At 29.4% G+C, this 7,682-nt stretch overlaps 1 protein-coding gene across 3 annotated transcripts in view; it reads left to right on the plus strand.

The window, feature by feature from the left end:
* LOC139482398 (low-density lipoprotein receptor-related protein 5-like) overlaps positions 1-7,125 on the plus strand; it is a 33,921-nt gene extending 26,796 nt beyond the window's left edge. The window contains exons 8-10 of one of the 3 annotated variants that reach the window (XM_071266303.1): positions 1,118-1,201; positions 2,787-3,010; positions 4,450-6,233. The gene's annotated coding sequence lies outside the window, so the exon portion shown is untranslated. Of the gene's footprint in view, positions 1-1,117; positions 1,202-2,786; positions 3,011-4,449; positions 6,234-6,253 lie in introns of those variants that run through there. The other 2 variants (XM_071266300.1, XM_071266301.1) reach the window with 2 other exon arrangements.
* The last annotated feature ends 557 nt before the right edge of the window (positions 7,126-7,682 follow it).

Below are 7,682 nucleotides of genomic sequence, written 5' to 3' on the forward strand. Positions count from 1 at the left end.
GTCGACATTTTGTCGTGCTTACCACAGTATGACATTGTTAATTCGCAGAATATTTTGTGATATTTAAATCCGTATCTCTTTGGATTCAACGGTAAACATAACTTGTTGATGTGTTCATTTAAACTAATAGTTCATACACCGCTGAAAAATCGATGATTGTTTTATGTAATTTATAAAAGACCTTAACACAAGTATCTTGTTTCCTGTGATATTTAAACTGCATACACATACATTAGTGAAGTTTAAAATTAAGGATTCGGAAAAAACTCTTTTTTACATTCAATGAAATTTTAAAAGAAAGGCCTGACAAGAAGTTTGAGTAAAAAAGGCAGGATGAGCAAATTAGCAAAAAAAGGACGGGATGACAATTTATGTAAAACAAATTAGGATATACTAATAAAACTGAATATATAGAAACATAAAAAGCAGAACAAAGATTACAACTTAAAAAAACAGAACAACATATTTCAGCCTTGTCCCTTAGCAATCAAAATCAAATTGTAGCTCCCTAACAACTTTACAATCTGAACTTACTGGTTTTGTTTGAGGTTTATGTACCCTTCTTGGTCTTTCAAACTAAAAAAAAATTGATACCAAAATAAAGTAACAAAACAGAGGAAACATTCCAACTTTAGAGGTTTTCTCTGTAATTCATATTGGGGGAAAGGGTTCTGACTTATTATTTTTTGTTAAAAGTTGTACCTAACCAAGCTATTTCAGTTTATTTATTGAAATTATTGCAAAATTTATAGAAAATCTAGCACATTGATTGAATACATATGCAGACAAAATTTATGCATGCTGGGGCTTACAGTCATAAAGATATCAAGTATGAATCGTGGCCTCACATTCATTAATCAAGCAATAAAACTGTGTACTGAGATTAATGTTTGGACTACAAATACTGGTGAGGTGTTCAGACAAAGAGGCCAAAGTTCACATTAACAATGGTTAAGATTTCAATGAACAATGCGAATAATGAAGCAAATTATATCACAAAGCTGTTAATGGTCGTACTATATAAACTTTGGCTTAAAAAAAGATGTATTGCACATGTAATTGTTTAATATTACATGCATGAGCTTTTTATAATATGAGATTTCTTTTTTACCTCTAGGAATGCAAGTAACAGCAAAACAACTATTAAGCCATCTACAAGTACAACTGAACAATACACTGGTAAAAGAAAAAAATCAATGAGGTAAATTTATATTTTTAACCTTAAAACAAAAAACCTTTTTTTACAGCTTATTTCCTGATGCATGTAGAGTAAAACTTTGGTTAACTTTCTTGCTTTGATTGTATATTGTACAAATATATTAGGATAACAAACACTTAAATTCAAATATGAAAATAGATATATTGTTTAAAGTCTTATTTTCAAAGCTTGCATACACAACTATACACACAAAGCGAGCAAGCCAAGCAAAGTTTTGCTTTGCAAGCATTAGGAAATCAGCTGTAAATATTGCAAAAAATATTTATTTGTTGTTTTTCAAAATCACATTTTGATTTATAAATCCTGGCTTCTTCTCCATTCACTTCCTTCTAAGAATTGTCTAGATGTTTTGTAAAACTGCTGTGATTCAACTGTTTCTATCATTTAGTTTCTGATCCCTTAAAAAGTGTATAGACTTTTGAATTCTAATTATTAAGTATTTCAGTGTCTATAATGTTAAAAGATTTCCAAGCTTTAGTCAGTTTTGAAACTTTTATTCTTGAAATGATTTTTTTTTATCAAATAGGAGTGTACACAAAAGAAGATGTGGTATGATTGTCAATGAGAGATCAAACGATACAGAACTTAACAGCTTTAATTCACTGTTCAGCCGTCAACAATGAGCAAACCTCATACACCATACATGAAAGGCCCCAAAATTACAAATGTAAAACAATACAAACAAGACAACTAACATACATAGAATGGACAAAAATTATTAAAGAAACCCAACATAACACAGCAGCCAAAAAGTAAAACCACTGAATCTGACACTAAATTCATACCAAGCATAACAATAATTTGTAATTGTATACTACTGAAGATAAACAAATTGTTGAAATGCTGTCTTTTCTTTCTTTTATAGCATATTTTTGTTCTGTTTTTTTTTTCTGAGAATCCAGTGCTTGCTCTCTAACCCAAGATTAACTTAAAAATTTCACCAATGCATATTTTCTGTATAAAATATGCATATATTATATACCTTTAAATACTCATTCAAGCAATTAATCAAAATCAATTCTAAAGAGTATAACTGTCTTCATGTTTTAGGCTACTATTTGATTAAAATGTTCGCTTACAGATAACAAATATTGTAAAAGAAGGAATAATAAAACTAAGAATGAATATTGTGAATGTTGCGAATGTATCATTGGGACAGCAAGTTATCCATTGAGAAGACTGCTGTAGACCACTTATGGGTCTTTAACACAGCCACAAATTCATGCACCAAGGGAAATGTTTCAGCTGGTCCCTATTCAACAAAAAGTGTACTTGATCATGCATGTTCACCAAACTCCCCAACATAGAAATGATCAAAAATTATAAAAATACAAGAATAACAACTCAAAAACACTCTAAACTTGGACCAGGTAACATTGGACCAGGCGACACAAATACTCTGTTAAACATGTTTTATAAGATCACCCCCCCTCCCCCCCCCCCCCACACACACACACACACCCCTATACTAATGTCATTGTAGAAAATATAAAAGTGTTGCAGCCTATAGTATAAAAATTAATTTCATAGACATGACTATTATTCAACAATATTGATATGATTTTAGGTGTTCGAACACTAAATTTGTTGGTCGTAGAATCAAACACAAGTGGATGGTTAATGAAGAAGAAATTTGGTATGAGGGAACAGTTTTAGCCGCAGTTTCTGGAAAAGAGGGTGAAAGATTGGCAGAATATGACATACTTTATGATGGTGAAAATTCCAGTTGTATAGTAAACTATTTAGTTGAAGATTTCAGAGACTCATCAGTGCAGTTTATTGATTTGTAAGGTGTGTATTACACCTAACAACAGCCTGGATATTTTACTTATTCACACTTCAAAAACACTACTAGAGCATAGTGTTTTTGACCCACCCATGCATATGTCATGTTGTTCAAATCTTTTTATACCACACAAAAGAATTTCATCATGATTTGAAGATTATATGGACATATTATGTATATGTGCATATCAACACGAATTATAGATTCAAACTTTTAGGAGTTATGCCGCTTTGAATTTAAGATTTTTTTCAGGATATATAATTGCAACAATTTGTCAGTGACACTCCGCTGAAACTACATGAAACTTTGTAGTTACAAGGAAACATAATTACATTAGATGTACGTTTCATTTGAAATTTTACGGACGCCATCACGAGTTGGTTGACCGTTATGGAATAACCGTTTCACAAATGATATCGGATATGTTCTTTACGTCGTAACTACAACCCTCTTCCCTTTCATGAATGTGACCTACCGAATTAGACGTTTTACCGGATTTGTAATCACATAAGCAACACGACGGGTGCCACATGTGGAGCAGAATCTGCTTACCCTTTCGGAGCACCTAAGATCACCCCTAGTTTTTGGTGGGGTTCGTGGGGTTTATTCTTTAGTTGTCTATGTTGTGTCATGTGTACTATTGTTTTTCTTTTTGTCTTTTTCATTTTTAGCCATGGCGTTGTCAGTTTGTTTTAGATTTATGAGTTTGACTGTCCCTTTGATATGTTTCGTCCCTCTTTCATTATGATACTTTATTCTGGCTTACTGCACATGACATGTAATTACTTAAGCGATTGCATTACTCAATGAAACTTCATTCATGATAACATGTGGTCCCACAATAAAGTGCACAGGTGAATTAAATAAAACAATTATAAATTTTGTGTTTTCATGATCACACTAGCTTAAAAATGTAATTATAAGTATTGAATGCTTCTTTTTGTAACTTCATAGGGTTGTAAAAGCGTTGACCATTCGCACATATTTAGATTGAAGCGCGGAACAAAATTTACTTTGGAACGCTTTTACACCCCAATAACGTTACAAAAAAAACCCATTCAATTCTTAAATGAAAGTAAATATAATATGTAGATGTACCTATCCGCTAGCAATTTACATCAGTTGACTTTTATTTTAAAATCTCCTCATCCTTTATTCAGTCATTATATGATTTGGATATAATGTGACTATAAATATTTGATTATGCTTTTCTAACTATAGAGACATAGGTTCCTTTTGTACCCTTCATATTTTTCTGTTGATACACGTATTACTCTTGTGTTTTTATACTTTTTTATTTCATTTAATTCTTGAAATATAAGGTATGTAACTACAATATTTAACAAACAAATAAAAGAGAAATATAAACATATTAGCATTAAAAAAAGTCTCATAAAGTATTTATTAGTATTTTAGATTTTATCATATGCTATTGTTATTGCAGGTTTATTTATTTTTTATGGAACTCCTATAAACCAAGACTTTTATAATGGCACCAAACAAAGTTTTTTTCTGGAATATCAGAAGTTGTTGATGAATGAAGAAGACTATGAAGAATTGATTTTATTTTGGCAATATAAGATACTCATAAATGTGGATACACCTGAGTGTTTACCACCTGACATTAGATGTTACTTTTAAACTGATCTGTATGTATATAACGGTGTATATTTTCACTTTATAATTAAACATCATTTAGTAAAACTTTTCATATATACTGATTAGTTGATTGACATTGAATGTATTGTTTTTGTTGGTACTGGAATTGTAAGACACACATTGATTGTGTCACTTGAATTTTATTTTTCAAAAACTTTCAGAATTTTTTGAAGGAAATCATCTAAAATTATTTATTACATATATAGGCTATATTTGGATTACATTTTTTGTTGTAAAGTTTTGTTGAAATTTCACTTAGAATTTGATAATGTAATTGGATTTCGAACACATTACTGTACTTGCATTAGAGATTTTTAAAAATGTGTCACATACATGTAGGTAGAAGAGTAAAGAGTTACTAGCAGTCTACGGTTTGTAATTGATATGTATATATACAGGTATTATATTTGACTTTGTAAATTATATATTATACATACATTTTTAAGATTTTGGAAAAGCAGTAATGTTCACTATTGAAAATTGGAGACCTACATATTTTAATATATATACTTCTTATTTAAACCATATACAGTGATTAAACTTATATAGAGACATCATATTTTGTGTTTTTTATTACTCACTGAAGTTTTCATAATTAGGAACAAATGTAATTATTTGAAATACATTCTTTATATCTGAACACATAGATTATCATGTTCCTATAACATACTATTTTGACTGTATATGTTAGATATATAAAATATTGGGTTATTTTATCACTATGTTTACTTGTGTAATAAAGTGATGTCAGACAACCTTACCCCTGTCACTTATTGAACTCCTGTTAATCAAGACTATTATATATGTTTTTAATAAATTTATCAAAAACAGTAGATTTAATTATTTATTTAAAAGAGAAAGAAAAGTTGAAATGGAAGGATTTTAAAACCATTTCACAATATTCAAGTTAGCCAGTAAAAAATTTAAGATTGTAATTATCACACAACACTTTATATATGAATTCCATCAATCTTTGTTTTATCATTAAGGTGCATTATCTCCCTTTTTGTATTTGAAATTTTGTTTTGAGGTTTTTAGTAATTTCAATAGCCCAAATTATGGAAAACTATATTTCAAAAACAATTTAACATAACACATATGTATAATAGACATAAATAAACATGGTTAAGGAATTTTAAATTATTTTCTTTTTATTTATATCAATATGACACTCCATACTTTAGTATTAAAAAAAGTAGTTCCAATAAAATTTGTACTCCATTTTTTTTTCAAGAGACCCTTTATATGATTTGAATTTGTCAGTTCATGAAACTTATTTATCACAAATAAACACTAGCATGACATTGTTTATGTTTCATTCTTTGATTTTCACAATTTTTTGTATAAATTGGTGACTTTTTATGGTAATATGATCATTTGGTGATGAAACTAAAAAAAATACCCATGCAAATGAGTAGAACATTTTATGAGGAAAATTTTGGTGTATCATATGTATATATTTGAATTGAAATATTGAAATAACAATGATTCGTATTTTGCTTGTTAAGAAGGGTACACAATCCCTAACTTATACAACAGAAATGACCATTACATTATATATCACATATGTCTTTTTTTCTTTCTTTTAGTTGAAATTGAATTGTTAAAACGCTGCAACAAGTGGTTAATAAATCCATCAAATTATACGTTGTCAATGAAACACAGTTTCTTAAGTTTAGATTGACTTAATTGATATGAAGAAAAAAGATAAATGTGAAACTTTAAAACAAACTAAAGTGCTTAAATTGACGAAAAAAGGAGGTGTTCACATGTTTCGTTTGAAAACACGAGTGAACTTAGAATGTCTGAATTGTATAATCAAATATAGTATGGGTAATATACCTATAATCTTTCAGTAAACGATTTCAATAGTATGCTTCAGACATATTAGACTATAGACATAATATATGTAACATATATATGCCGTTTTCAGGCTTTTTTACCATCGATTTTAACATCAGTAAACTATCGTTGTACTTCATTATTAAATGGAACACATATTTATTGGTGAACAGGACTTTGCCCGAGGATTAACCGGCCTGTTAGCATTGAATGCCAAATATTAGATAAGATACCGAGAGCTGGAAGACACGTCGACTATGTTAAATGGTGTCAGTTTGATGTTGTCACGGAAACATCGATTCAAACGGAAATAGGTGGCCATATGATCAATTTCAAAGATTTCAGGAACAGAAACGGTTTTCTTCTTCGAATTTCTTTTGTACTGCAAAGTTTAAGACACTTGTATGTATAGTAAACATGTTCTGTACAATGTTCAGATAATTTTGATCTCACAATTTTAGTCATACGATCTGTTCATTATTTGTCAAGGATTTTGTAAGAATATCTATGTTCTACATAACGAATCTAATGGTTGTGTTTTTAGTTAAATGTTATCAAACATCTAGATTATTTCTGATAATATAGAACTTTAGTTAAAAAAAATAAAACAAACAACTCTTTATATCATTCTGGTAATTTTATGTTTGTTATTCACACACAAAATGATTGATAATTTTGAAATCTATTTGCACACCAAAAATGTTTTCGTTTCACAAGGTTTCTTGTTTACAATATCAAGTATTTGTCTCAGTCAGTATACAATCAATCAAGAATGGATTCAGTAACATCTAGTGGCACTCCCCCAAATTTGATCTCAAACTGCAGAAATTTTGAACCGATATACGGAAATTGTTGCAGCAAGTCAATCGGGTGAAGCAATCGTGATACATAAATAAATATCAAGAATCAAACATAAGTTACTTCTGATAAAACACAATTCCAATAGTCAATTAAGCTCTTTTAAGTTTTTGATTTAAATCATCAAATTTTCATCCAATCTTAAACATCGCTAGATAAATAGAGTGTTGGAAGTGTTCAATAGTTTTGCATTAGTTCAATATGCAAAACCCTTTATAAGTATAATGTTCTTCTATGGCAAATAATTTACTTAATCAGGATATCATGAAACAGTATCAGAATTACAAATGGTGAAAACACTTCAGGTTTTTTACGTGA

The sequence above is a fragment of the Mytilus edulis genome, chromosome 7 (genome assembly GCF_963676685.1).
Source record: "Mytilus edulis chromosome 7, xbMytEdul2.2, whole genome shotgun sequence".
NCBI classification, from domain to species: Eukaryota; Metazoa; Mollusca; class Bivalvia; order Mytilida; family Mytilidae; genus Mytilus; species Mytilus edulis.